The sequence below is a fragment of the Ovis aries genome, chromosome 3 (genome assembly GCF_016772045.2).
Source record: "Ovis aries strain OAR_USU_Benz2616 breed Rambouillet chromosome 3, ARS-UI_Ramb_v3.0, whole genome shotgun sequence".
In the NCBI taxonomy this organism is placed as follows: Eukaryota; Metazoa; Chordata; class Mammalia; order Artiodactyla; family Bovidae; genus Ovis; species Ovis aries.
In genome coordinates, this window is record NC_056056.1 from 184,756,838 (window position 1) to 184,771,038 (window position 14,201).

Below are 14,201 nucleotides of genomic sequence, written 5' to 3' on the forward strand. Positions count from 1 at the left end.
GTTCTCAGCAAATGAGCAAGACCCCCTCCCTCTTGGTTTAGTGTTCAATGATGCTCTTTTCTTTACTCAGAGGAGCAAATAGAATCTATAGTTGATTGTTGTTTTCTTTATTTCTACTGAAAACGGTCATTCTTTAATCAAGCAGCTGCCACACTGCTAGCTGGTTTCCAGACTGAGCTACTCCAAAAGCAGCCTGCACCCCATTTCCGGGGTCTGCAGAGAATCTGTAGTTCTGTTAGGACACAGTGGATGCTTTGTAAGTCATTTGGCTGCTTGTGCTCCCATTGCATGCCAATTAGTCTGTGGGCTGCTCTTTTTCTGCAGCCATCGAAATGCACCCCTATCTTAGGGATGTCTCAGGACCACATGACTGAGACACGAAATGATGCTGATGCCCAGTGTTGGTCATCAACCTGGACCTCAAATGGCCTTGGCAAAATCTACCCTTAGAAAATTATTTTCAGATGAAGTATAAAATGTAAATATTTTACAAAATGAAGAATCATTTTTATGTTGGATTTAGAAGGGAGGATTATAAAGGATTTTGTGAAGGCAAACAAATTTCTATGAGTTCTAGATGCTGCATTAGCACCATGATTTTCTTTTCTCTCTAACTTAACTGCTTTATCCTTCTTGGCTCAGATGGTAAAGCGTCTGCCTACAATGAGGGAGACCCGGGTTCGATCCCTGGGTTGGGAATATCTCCTGGAGAAGGAAATAGCAACCCACTCCAGTATTCTTGCCTGGAGAATCCCACGGATGGAGGAACATGGTAGGCTACAGTCCATGGGGTCGCAAAGAGTTGGACACGACTGAGCGAGCTTCACAGCTTCACAAGATCTTAGTGTAACGGGTTTAGCTGAAGATGTAAACTGCTGCTGCTGCTGCTAAGTTGCTTCAGTCGTGTCCGAATCTGTGTGACCCCATAGACGGCAGTCCACCAGGCTCCCCCGTCCCTGGGATTCTCCAGGCAAGAACACTGGAGTGGGTAGCCATTTTCTCCTCCAATGCATGAAAGTGAAAGTGAAGATGCTCCGTCGCGTCTGACTCTTAGCGACCTCATGGACCTCAGCCTACCAGGCTCCTCCATCCATGAGATTGTCCAGGCAAGAGTACTGAAGTGGGTTGCCATTGCCTTCTCTGATGTAAACTGCAAATGGCACCATATTTCTAACATTGCTATAATGAAGTGAGGAGGACTGAACAGTCGGAGAAGACATGGGAGGTAGTCAGAGATTTGGGGCCTGGAGGCAGAACGTAAAGAGCTGCTGGAGTTCTGAATGCTCTCAAATGCTCTGAGTCGCTTTACAAACAGCTGTGTTTCAGCATAGCTTTTCTTGAGAGCTACTCTCTAGCAGAACATAGATTTCCCCTCGAAGAAATCATACCTGGTAGAGAATCCCCACTTAATCAGGCTGCCCATCTCAGAGCATTCATCTTATATCAAGTGGAGCCACTGCCAACCCTGTTGTGGGATGTACAAGCCACTTTTAAGTAAAAACACTTATTAAACACTCAGGTGTTTAGATACATTAGCATCTCAAAGTTAATTCCCAACACATGTCCAGCTTTAATGAGAATTATTCTTATTTCCTCTTGTTAATTAATGAGTCCTCGCCAAGGCCCCAAACCTCAGTGGGGACCAGAATAAACACTCAGGCTTACAAATGCTGAATAGGATGTCTTCCTGATTCACATAGAAAGAACAGAGAAACCCAGGAAATATTCTTCACCCTTGAGCAGCCTGATGAGTGATGCCTTTCAAGTGTCATTCTATCTTTCTTTCCACACCCTCTCCCATTAGCCCCACTGTGTAAAGAAAGGCACACTTATCTTGAATATAACAATGGTCCCCTACCTTGAAGGGGAAAATCCTCCCAGAGTGACAGACAAAATATTGGTGCTGTCTGACAGAGTGAAGTAATGGGGACCAGATTTATCTTCCACCCACAATAAACCCCAAATGGCAAAATACATAAAACAACAGTCTTCAAAACACTGGACATCAGACAGTAAAGGGCAGTGCTCTCTGATAATGGAAGACAGACAAAGTGAGCCCTTTGTTGCTCTAGCTTATTTCCTAAAAGTGTTCTAGACAGTAGTGTGGGGAGGGGTAACAGGTAATCCCCTGAGGTGAGGAGATAGAGCTGAGCATCCAGGGAGACCAAGGAGCTGGAGTGCATAGGCAGAGCTCCAGAGAGGAGAGAGTTGCACAGAAAGAAAAACCTGGGGAGCTACAGAAAGTTCCCCTCATACATTCATACATTTCCTACGTTTTTAGGAAAAGGAACCCCTTTCCCTCCAGATTTGGGAAAGAACCATCAAGAGAATTAGAGGAAACAGTGACTCATTATCATGCAGAACTGGGAACTATGTCTGTTCCCACTAGCCACACTGGAAAAACTCATGGTTCATGCCTTGGGTAAGCACTCAGATATTGCCTAAATAGAGAGGAATAATTAGTCTAGACTAGGCAGCTGCTAAGCTGCTAAGCCAAGTCAGTCATGTCCGACTCTGTGCAACCCCATAGATGGCAGCCCACCAGGCTCCCGTCCCTGGGATTCTCCAGGCAAGAACACTGGAGTGGGTTGCCATTTCCTTCTCCAATGCAGGAAAGTAAAAAGTGAAAGTGAAGTTGCTCAGTCACGTCCGACTCTTAGCAACCCCATGGACTGTAGCCTATCAGGCTCCTCCATCCATGGGATTTCCCAGGCAAGAGTACTGGATTGGGGTGCCATTGCCTTCTCCAAGACTAGGCAGACCTGGTTCCAAATAGGAAAAGGAGTACGTCAAGGCTGTATACTGTCACCCTGCTTATTTAACTTATATGCAGAGTACATCATGAGAAATGCTGGGCTGGAAGAAGCACAAGCTGAAATCAAGATTGCCAAGAGAAATATCAATAACCTCAGATATGCAGATGACACCACCCTTATGGCAGAAAGTGAAGAGGAACTAAAAAGCCTCTTAATGAAAGTGAAAGTGGAGAGTGAAAAAAGTTGGCTTAAAGCTCAACATTCAGAAAATGAAGATCATGGCATCCAGTCCCATCATTTCATGAGAAATAGATGGGTAAACAGTGGAAACAGTGTCAGACTTTAATTTTTTGGGCTCCAAAATCACTGCAGATGGTGACTGCAGCCATGAAATTAAAAGATGCTTACTCCTTGGAAGAAAAGTTATGACCAACCTAGATAGCATATTGAAAAGCAGAGACATTACTTTGCCAACAAAGGTCCATCTAGTCAAGGCTATGATTTTTCCGGTGGTCATGTATGGATGTGAGAGTTGGACTGTGAAGAAGGCTGAGTGCCGAAGAATGGATGCTTTTGAACTGTGGTGTTGGAGAAGACTCTTGCGAGTCCCTTGGACTGCAAGGAGATCCAACCAGTCCATTCTAAAGGAGATCAGCCCTGGGATTGCTTTGGAAGGAATGATGCTAAAGCTGAAACTCCAGTACTTTGGCCACCTCATGCGAAGAGGTGACTCATTGGAAAAGACTCTGATGCTTGGAGGGATTAGGGGCAGGAGGAGAAGGGGCCAACAGAGGATGAGATGGCTGGATGGCATCACTCGATGGACATGAGTCTGAGTGAACTCTGGGAGTTGGTGATGGACAGGGAGGCCTGGCATGCTGTGATTCATGGGGTCTCAAAGAGTCGGACATGACTGAGTGACTGAACTGAACTGAACCAAGGCAGACCTAGTTGCAGATCTGCCTAACAAATCATAAAAGGAAATTACTTCAGATAGTTTTCTCCTTTTGGGTTTTAACTGCGTATTAGAACAATGCTCAAGGAATAAAAATACCACAATTTCCATGACCCAGCAAGGTGACATTCATGATATTCGGCATCCAATCAAGATTGTCAGGTGTGTAAAGAGGCAAGAAAACACATCCATAATGAGAGATTAAACAAAGGAAAGCAACACAAAACTGGCCCTGAAGTTAGAATTAGCAGTTCAGCTCAGTTTAGTTGCTCATTTGTGTCCACTTCTTGTGACCCTATGGACTGCAGCACACCAGGCTTCCCCGTCCATCACCAACCCCTATAGCTTGTTCAAACTCATGTCCGTTGAGTTGGTGATGCCATCCAACCATCTCATCCTCTGTCGTCCCCTTCTCCTCCCGCCTTCAATCTTTCCCAGCATCAAGGTCTTTTACCAGTGAGTCAGTTCTTCAAATCAGGTGGCCAAAGTATTGGAGTTTCAGCTTCATCATCAGTTCTTCCAATGAATATTCAGGACGGATTTCCTTTAGGATGGATGGGTTTTATGTCTTTGCAGTCCAAAGGAATCTCAAGAGTCTTCTTCAACAGCACAGTTCAAAAGCATGAGTTCTTCAGTGCTCAGGTTTCTTTATAGTCCAACTCTTATATCCATACACGACTGCTGGAAAAACCATAGCATTGAATAGATGGACCTTTTTTTTTTTTTTGCCAAAGTAATAATATGTTTCTGCTTTTTAATATGCTGTCTAGGTTGGTCATAACTTTTCTTCTAAGGAGCAAGCGTCTTTTAATTTCATGGCTGCAATCACCATCTGTAGTGATTTTGGAGCCCCAAAAGATAAAGTTTGTAACTTCCCACTGTTTCCCCATCTATTTTCCAGGAAGTGATGGGACCAGATGCCATGATCTTAAGTTTCTGGCCCCAAGTAAATAACAGGGAGAGAACACATCTCCACTCATCAACAGAAAATTGGATTAAAGATTTACTGAGCATGGCACTGTCCATCAGAACAAGATCCAGTTTTCCTCTCAGTCAGTCTTTGCCATCAGGAAGCTTCCATAAGCCTCTTATCCTTCTCCATCAGAGGGAAGACAGACTGAAAACCACAATCACAGAAAGATAACCAATCTGATCACATGGACCACAGCCTTGTCTAACTCAATGAAAATATGAGCCATGCCCTGTAGGGCCACCCAAGATGGACGGGTCTTGGTGGAGAGTTCTGACAAAACGTCGTCCACTGAAGAAGGGAATGGCAAACCACTACAGTATTCTTTCCTTGAGAACCCCATGAACAGTATGAAAAGGGAAAAAGATGGGACACTGAAAGATGAACTCTCCAGGTTGGTAGCTGCTCAATATGCTACTGGATATCAGTAGAGAAATAACTACAGAAAGAAAGAAGAGATGGAGCCAAGGCAAAAACTACACCTAGTTGTGGATGGGATAGAAGTAAAGTCTGATGCTGTAAGAGCAATACTGTATAGGAACCTGGAATGTTAGGTGCATGAATTAAGTTAAATTGGAAGTGGTCAAACAGGAGATGCCAAGAGTGAACACTGACATTTTAGGAATCAGTGAACTAAAACTGACGGGAATGGGTGAATTTAACTCAGATGACCATTATATCTACTACTGTGGGCAAGAACCCTTTAGAAGAAATGGAGGAGCCATCATAGTCAACAAAAGAGTCTGAGATGCAGTTCTTGGGTGCAATCTCAAAAATTGCAGAATGATCTCTGTTCATTTCCAACGCAAATCATTCAATATCACAGTTATCCAAGTCTATGCCACAACCAGTAACACTGAAGAAGCTGAAGTTGAACAGTTCTATGAAGACTTACAAGGTCTTCTAGAACTAACACCCCCAAAAGATGTCCTTTTCATTATAGGGGACTGGAATGCAAAAGTAGGAAATGAAGAAACACCTGGAGTAAAAGGCAAATTTGGCCTTGGAGTACAGAATGAAGCAGGGCAAAGGCTAATTGAGTTTTGCCAAAAGAATGCACTTGTCATAGCAAATACCCTCTTACAACAACCCAAGAGATGACTCTGCACATGGACATCACCACAAGGTCAATATCAAATTCAGATTGATGATATTCTTTGCAGCCAAAGATGGAGAAACTCTATACAGTCAGCAAAAACAAGACCAGGAGCTGACTGTTGCTCAGATCATGAACTCCTTATTGCTAAATTCAGAATTAGCAGAGGAGGATATTAAAACACTTATTATCCATCAAAAACTTGTACAAAATGTTCCTAGCAGCTTTATTCATGATAGTTAAGACTGGAAGCAGCCCAGCCGTCCATTAGCATGAATATGGATAAACAGACCACTTAGCAATAAGAAGGATCGTTCTCAAAAAGATACAACACCAATGAATCTCAAGAATACTTTTTGTGTGTGGTAAAAAGCAAAGCCTAAAAAAGTACATACTGTTTTAATGATTCCATGTATTCAAAAGTTTCAAACAGGTAAAATTAAGCTGTGATGATAGAAATTAGATGATGGTTCCTTCTGTGATGGGGGGATAAACAGAAAGAAGACAAGACCATTTTAGGGTAATAAAATGTCCTCTCACCAGTTGTGATGTGAATTATAAGACTGTATGAATTGTAAAAATGGATGAAGCTTCACAGACTGTGCATTTCACACAATAAAAATTTTTGTTAAATTTAAAAATAATTGAATGGAAAAATAGGCACTTCATTTTTAAGAGCAAATCAAACGGCCAATAGTAAGCATCTGAAAATATGCTTAGTGCCATTGGGATTCAGGAAAAAAAAAGTTAGGGCCACAGTGAAATGGTGGACCAGAAGGATGTACACTCATCTTCTCCTGCAAGAACTCCAAAATTGCAACACACTGCTGAACAACCATCAACCGGAGAATGTTGGATCCCACCAAAAAAATTACCCCATGTCCAAGGGCAAAGGCAAAGACCCAACAAGAGAGTAGGAAGGAAGAAATTGTGTTTAGACTCAAACCCCATACCCACCAGAGATGCTTGGAGGGCTCAAACAAAGCCTTGTGTGCACCAGGACCCAGAGACTCCACAGAGACTGAGCCAGACCTGCCTTTGAGTATTTCAGTGTCTTCTGTGGAGACACTGGTCAGCAGAAGCAGGGGTTCTGGCTGCAGCAGACCTAAGGCATGCAGTATGTGGCATAAGTACTCTTGGAGGAGGTAACCATTAGCCCCATCACAGAGCTGCTGAGCAAATGACCCACAAACTTTGGAATAATTATACCAAAGAAATTCTCCTGCCGTTAAGATAATTTTAGGACCCATAACAGATTTTCCAACCTGGGAATCTGGCAAAAGGGCTTCTCCAGAACCTTCAGGGTATTTGATTTTGGAGGCCAGTGAGATTTCATTACAGAACTTCCACAGGACTGGAGAAACAGACTCTTGAAGGGCACAAACCAAACTTTGTGCACACTGGGAGCCAGAAGATAGGAGAAATGTCCCCACAAGAGACTGAGCCACACATGCCTGTGAGTGTCCAGGAGTCTTCAGCAGAGCTGTGGGTCGACAATGGCCTGTGGCGGGTCAGGGCACTGAATACAACAGTGATATAGGATGGAACAAGGCCCCACCCATCAACAGAAAATTGGATTAAAGACTTACTAAGCCCATCAAAATAAGACCCAGTTTCCCCACAGTCAGTCTCTCCCACCAAGAAGCTTCCATAAGCTTCTTATCATTATCCATCAGAGGGCAGACAGAATGAAAACCACAGTCCCAGAAAACTAACCAAACTGATCACATGGATCACAGGCTTGTCTAACTCAATGAAACTATGAGCTTTGCCACAAAGGGCAAACCAAGACAGTTGGGTCATGGTGGAGAGTTCTGACAAAATGTGATTCACTGGAGAAGGAACTGGCAAACCACTTCAGTATTCTTGCCTTGAGAACCCCATGAACAGTATGAAGGCAAAAAGATATGACACTGAAAGATGAACTCCCCAGGTAGGTAGCTGCCCATATGCTAGTGGAGAAGAGTAGAGAAATAATTCTGGAAAGAATGAAGAGATAGAGCCAAAGTGAAAACAATGCTCAGCTGAAGATGTGATTGGTGTTGGAAGTAAAGTCTGATGCTGTAAAGAATAATATTGCTCAAGAACTTTCATTTTTTGGGGGGCTCCAAAATCACTGCAAATGGTGACTGCAGCCATGAAATTAAAAGATGCTTACTCCTTAGAAGAAAAGTTATGACCGACCTAGATAGCATATTGAAAAGCAGAGACATTACTTGGCCAACAAAGGTCCGTCTAGTCAAGGCTATGGTTTTTCCAGTGGTCATGTATGGATGTGAGAGTAGGACTGTGAAGAAAGCTGAGTGCTGAAGAATTAATGCTTTTGAACTGTGGTGTTGGAGAAGACTCTTGCGAGTCCCTTGGACTGCAAGGAGATCCAACCAGTCCATTCTGAAGGAGATCAGGCTTGGAATTTCTTTGGAGGGAATGATGTTGAAGCTGAAACTCTAGTACTTTGGCCACCCCATGCGAAGAGTTGACTCATTGGAAAAGACTCTGATGGTGGGAGGGATTGGGGGCAGGAGGAGAAGGGGACGACAGAGGATGAGATGGCTGGATGGCATCACTGACATGATGGACGTGAGTCTGAGTGAACTCCGGGAGTTGGTGATGGACAGGGAGGCCTGGCGTGCTGCAATTCATGGGGTTGCAAAGAGCTGGACATGAGTGACTGAACTGAACTGAACTGAACTGAACTGAATTGAGGAACCTGGTATGTTAGGTCCATGAATCAAGGTAAATTGGATGTGGTCAAACAGGAGATGCCAAGGGTGTACATTGACATTTTAGGAATCATTGAACTAAAATCTACTGGAATGGGTGAATTTAACTCAGATGACCATTATATCTACTACTCTGGGCAAGAATCCCTTAAAAGTAATGAAGGAACCATCATAGTCAACAAAAGAGTCGGAGATGCAGTTCTTGGGTGCAATCTCAAAAATTGCAGAATGATTTCTGTTCATTTCCAAGCAAACCATTCAATATCACAGTAATCCAAGTCTATGCCACAACCAGTAATGCTGAAGAAGCTGAAGTTTAATGGTTCTGTGAAGACCTACAAGACCTTCTGGAACTAACACCCCCAAAATATGTCCTTTTCATTATAGGGGACTGGAATGCAAAAGTAGGAAGTCAAGAGCCACCTGGCGTAACAGACAAATTTGGTCTTGGAGTACAAAATGTAGCAGGGCAAAGGCTAATAGAGTTTTGCCAAGAGAATGCACTGGTCATAGCGAACACCCCCTTCCAACAATACAAAAGAAGACTCTACACATGGACTTCACCTGATGGTCAATACCAAAATCAGATTGATTATATTCTTTGCAGCCAAAAATGGAGAAACTCTATGCAGTCAGGAAAAACAAGACTGGGAGCTGACTGTGGCTCAGATCATGAACTCCTTATTGCAAAATTCAGACTTAAATTGAAGAAAGCAGGGGAAATCACTAGACCATTCAGGTATGACCTCAATCAAATCCCTTATGATTATACAGTGGAAGTGACAAATAGATTCAAGGATCTGACAGAGTGCCTGAAGAACTATGGACAGAGGTTCATGACATTGTACAGCAGAAAGTGATCAAGACCATCCCCAAGAAAAAGAAATGCAAAAGGCAAGCAAAATGGTTGTCCGAGGAGGCCTTACAAATAGCTGAGAAAACAAGAGAAGCAAAAAGCAAAGGAGAAAAGAAAAGATATACCCATTTCAATGCAGAGTTCCAGAGAATAGCACAAACAGATAAGGAAACCTTCCTCAGTGATCAATGCAAAGAAATAGAGGAAAAGGATAGAATGGGAAAGACTAGAGATCTTTCCCAAGGGAACATTTTATGCAAAGATGGACACAAGAAAAGACTGAAATGGTATGGACCTAAGAGAAGCAGAAGATATAAGAAGAAGTGGCAAGAATACACAGAAGAACCATACAAAAAATATATCTTCATGATCCAGATCTCTACGATGGTGTGACCACCCAACTAGAGCCAGACATCCTGGAATGTGAAGTCAAGTGGGCTTTAGGAAGCATCACTGCAAACAAAGTAAGTGGAGGTGATCAAATTCCAGTTGGGCTATTTCAAATCCTAAAAAATGATTCTGTGAAAGTGCTGCGCTCAATATACCAGCAAATTTGGAAAAGTCAACAGTGGCCACAGGACTGGAAAAGATCAGTTTTCATTCCAATCCCAAAGGAAAGCAATACCAGAGAATGTGCAAACTACTGCACTGTTGCACTCATCTCACATGCTAGCAAAGGAAGGCTCGAAATTCTTCAAGCCAGGTTATAACAGTAGGTGAACTGTGAAATTCCAGATGTTCAAGCTGGATTTAGAAAAGGCAGAGGAACCAGAGATGAAATTTCCAACATTTCCTGTATCATCAAAAAAAGCAGGAGAGATCCAGAAAAACATATGCTTCTGCTTTATTGACTACAACAAAGACTTTGACTATATGGATCACGACAAACTGTGGAAAATTCTTCAAGAGATGGGAGTACCAGACCACCTTATCTGCCTCTTGAGAAATCTGTATGCAGATCAAGAAGCAACAGTTAGAACTGAGCATGGAACAACAGACTGGTTCCAAATCAGGAAAGGAGTACTTGAGGGCTGTAGATTGTCTCCCTGCTTATTTAACTTATAGGCAGAGTACATCATGTGAAATGCCAAGCTGGATGAAGCACAAGCTGGAATCAAGGTTGTTGGGAGAAATATCAATAACCTCAGATACGCAGATGATACCACCCTTATGGCAGAAAGTGAAGAGGAACTCAAGAGCCTCTTGATGAAAGTGGAAGAGGAGAGTAAAAAGTTGGCTTAAAACTCAGCATTCAGGAAACTAATATCATGGCATCTGGTCCCATCACTTTGTGGAAAATAGGTGGGGAAACAATGGAAACACTGACAGACTTTATTTTCTTGGGCTCCAAAATCATTACAGATGATGACTGCAGCCATGAAATTAAAAGACGCTTACTCCTTGGAAGAACAGCTATGATGAAACTAGACAGTATATCAGAAATCAGAGACTTACTTTGCCAACAATTATCCATCTAGTCAGAGCTATGGTTTTTCCAGTAGTCATGTAAGGATGTGAGAGTTGGACCATAAAGAAAGCTGAGTGCTGAAGAATTGATGCTTTTGAACTGTGATTTTGAAGAAGACACTTGAGAGTCCCTTGGACTGCAAGGAGATCAAACCAGTCAATCCTAAAGGAAATCAGTCCTGAATATTCATTAGAAGGACTGATGCTGAAGCTGAAACTCCGATACTTTGGCCACTTGATGTGAAGAACTAACTTCTTGGAAAAGACTCTGGTACTTGGAAAGATTGAAGGTGAGAGAAGGAGATGATAGAGGATGAGATGATTCATGGCATCACCAACTCAATGGACCTGAGTTTGAGTAAGCTCTGGGATTTGGAGCTGTACAGGGAAGCCTGACATGCTGCAGTCCACGGTGTTACAAAGCGTTTGATACAACTGAACGACTGGACTGACACTGAACCAATACAGTGGAATATCATGTCTATCAAATTGGTGCTATTCAAGAATTTGACAGCAATTAACACTGTTTGATCATATCTCTTGCCTGGGAAATCTCATGCACAGAGGAGCCTGGCAGGCTACTGTCCATGGGGTCACAAAAAAATTTGACACAACTTAGTGACTAGACAACAGCAACAATGCTGAATTAAAAAGCAGTCTCCAAAGAGCACTTCTAGTATGATTTCATCTGTACAGATTTCAAGAACATGCAAAGCTAAACCATTGTTTATAGGTACAAGCACATAGTCAAACAATAATACAGACAAGAAAGGGAATGATTAACACAATTCTAAGTCACTTTATTTGAGAATTTATTTTATTGAAGCATAGTCCATTTATGACATTTTGTTAATTTCTGCTGTATAGAAAAGTGATTCAGTTATACACATACATACCTTCTTTTTCAAATTCATTTTCATCATGATTTATCCAGGATATTGAATAGAGTTCCCTGTGCTCTGAGTAGGACTTTATTATTTATCAATTCTCTATAGAATAGCTTGCACCTGTTAATTCCACACTCTCAATCTATTTCTCCTCCATTCATCCCCCTCTTGGCAACTACATGTCTGATCTCTATGTATGTGAGTCTGTTTATGTTTCATAGATAAGTTCATCTGTGTCATATTTTATACTCCACATATAAGTGATATCATATGGTATTTATCTTGCCCTTTCTGACTTACTTCACTTAGTATGATAATCTCTAGGTCCATCCATGTTGCTGCAAATGACTCTATTTCATTCTTGTGGCTGAGTAGTATTCCATTATATATATGTACCCCATTTACTTTATATGTTATCTGTAGATGGACATTTAGGTTGTTTCCATGTCTTGGCTTCCCAGGTGGTGCAGTGCTAAAGAATCTGCCTGCCAATGCAGGAGGCACAGGGGACCTAAGTTTGATTCCTGGGTCAGAAAGACACCCTTGAGGAAGACATGGCAACCCACTCCAGTACTCTTGCCATGGAAAATCCCATGGACAAGGGAGCCTGGTAGGCTGCAGTCCATGGGGTCGCAAAGAGTCAGACACAACTTAGCAACTGAGAACGCATGCACAACGTCTTGGATATTGGGAATAGTACTGCTGTGAACATAGGGGGCTTTATGGTTTTGAATTAGTTTTGTCTGGATATGCATAGGAGTGGAACTGTAGGATCATATAGTAATTCTATTTTTAATTTTTCGAGGAACTTTCATACTGTTTTCCAGTGATTGATCCAACTTACATTCCCATCAACAGTAGAGGAAATTCCCTTTCCTCCATACCCTCTCCATATTTGTTATTTGCACACATTTTAATGGTAGCCTTGCTGACCAGTGACAGGTGATACCTCACTGGAGTTTAGATATGTCTTTCTCTAATAATTAATGATGTTGAGCATCTTTTCATGTGCCTGTTGACTGTATTATTATAAATGTCATGTGTACTCTACTAAAGTTCTCTCTTGTCCACTTAATAACTAGCACAAAATATAGTAAACCATTGAACAAAGAGAATTTAGAATGATAAACCAAAGAATGTATGATAAAATTTAAAATATAATTTCTTATTATGAAACAACACCCTGAAGTCTTTAAGAAAACTCATTTGTAAGTCTGCCAAGTTCTTAAGGTGGAAATTTCTCATTTAAAATGATAAGATCACCATGTGATAAAGGTATTGCTGAAATAATGTGAGTGAATAATGTTATGTATAAAAAAATGAACTCAGATAAATGTCATGGTACTATAAAAAGCATTCTTTATTTCCAGCTCATAATTAATTGAATGCCTCATGGAGGCAAGTTGTACTAGTTGAAAGGTTTTGTTGTTCCTATAAAGATGTTCATTTGATCTATTATACAACTGCTGATTATGTCTGTGAAGAATTTATCTTCTTTACATAGTATTTCAAAGTCATCAGAAGTACATAGGAAATGACTTCCAGAATCAAGGGTGGTTGTGGTAGAAACAACATATAAGGTCTCATTCATTTCTAAAGAGCAGTTTTAAGTCTACAGCAAAATTGAGTAGAAGGTACAGAGATATTCCATATAATCCCTGCTTCAATATATGCATGGTCTGCCCCACTAGCAACATCCTCCACCAGAGTGTCACATTTGTTACAGTTGATGAACATATATTGACACCTCATTACCACTCAGAGCCTTATTTAAAAAAACAACATTCAAACTCACACTGTTATTCTTTTCCCTCTAAATACTAATGTATCCTCAGTGCATCAGTTCAGTTCAGTTCAGTCACTCAGTCGTGTCCGACTCTTTGCGACCCCATGAATCGCAGCACGCCAGGCCTCCCTGTCCATCACCAACTCCCAGAGTTCACTCAGACGCATGTCCATCGAGTCAGTGATGCCATCCAGCCATCTCATCCTCGATCGTCCCCTTCTCTTCCAGCCCCCAATCCCTCCCACCATCAGAGTCTTTTCCAATGAGTCAACTCTTTGCATGAGGTGGCCAAAGTACTGGAGTTTTAGCTTTAGCATCATTCCTTCCAAAGAAATCCCAGGGCTGATCTCCTTCAGAATGGACTGGTTAGATCTCCTTGCAGTCCAAGGGACTCTCAAGAGTCTTTTCCAACGCCACAGTTCAAAAGCATCAATTCTTCAGCCCTCAGCTTTCTTCACAGTCCAACTCTCACATCCATACATGGAAAAACCATAGCCCTGACTAGACGGAACTTTGTTGGCAAAGTAATGTCTCTGCTTTTCAACATGCTATATCTAGGTCGGTCATAACTTTTCTTCCAAGGAGTAAGCGTCTTTTAATTTTATGGCTGCAGTCACCATCTGCAGTGACTTTGGAGCCCCTCAAAATAAAGTCTGACACTGTTTCCACTGTTTCCCCATCTATTTGCCATGAAGTGATGGGACC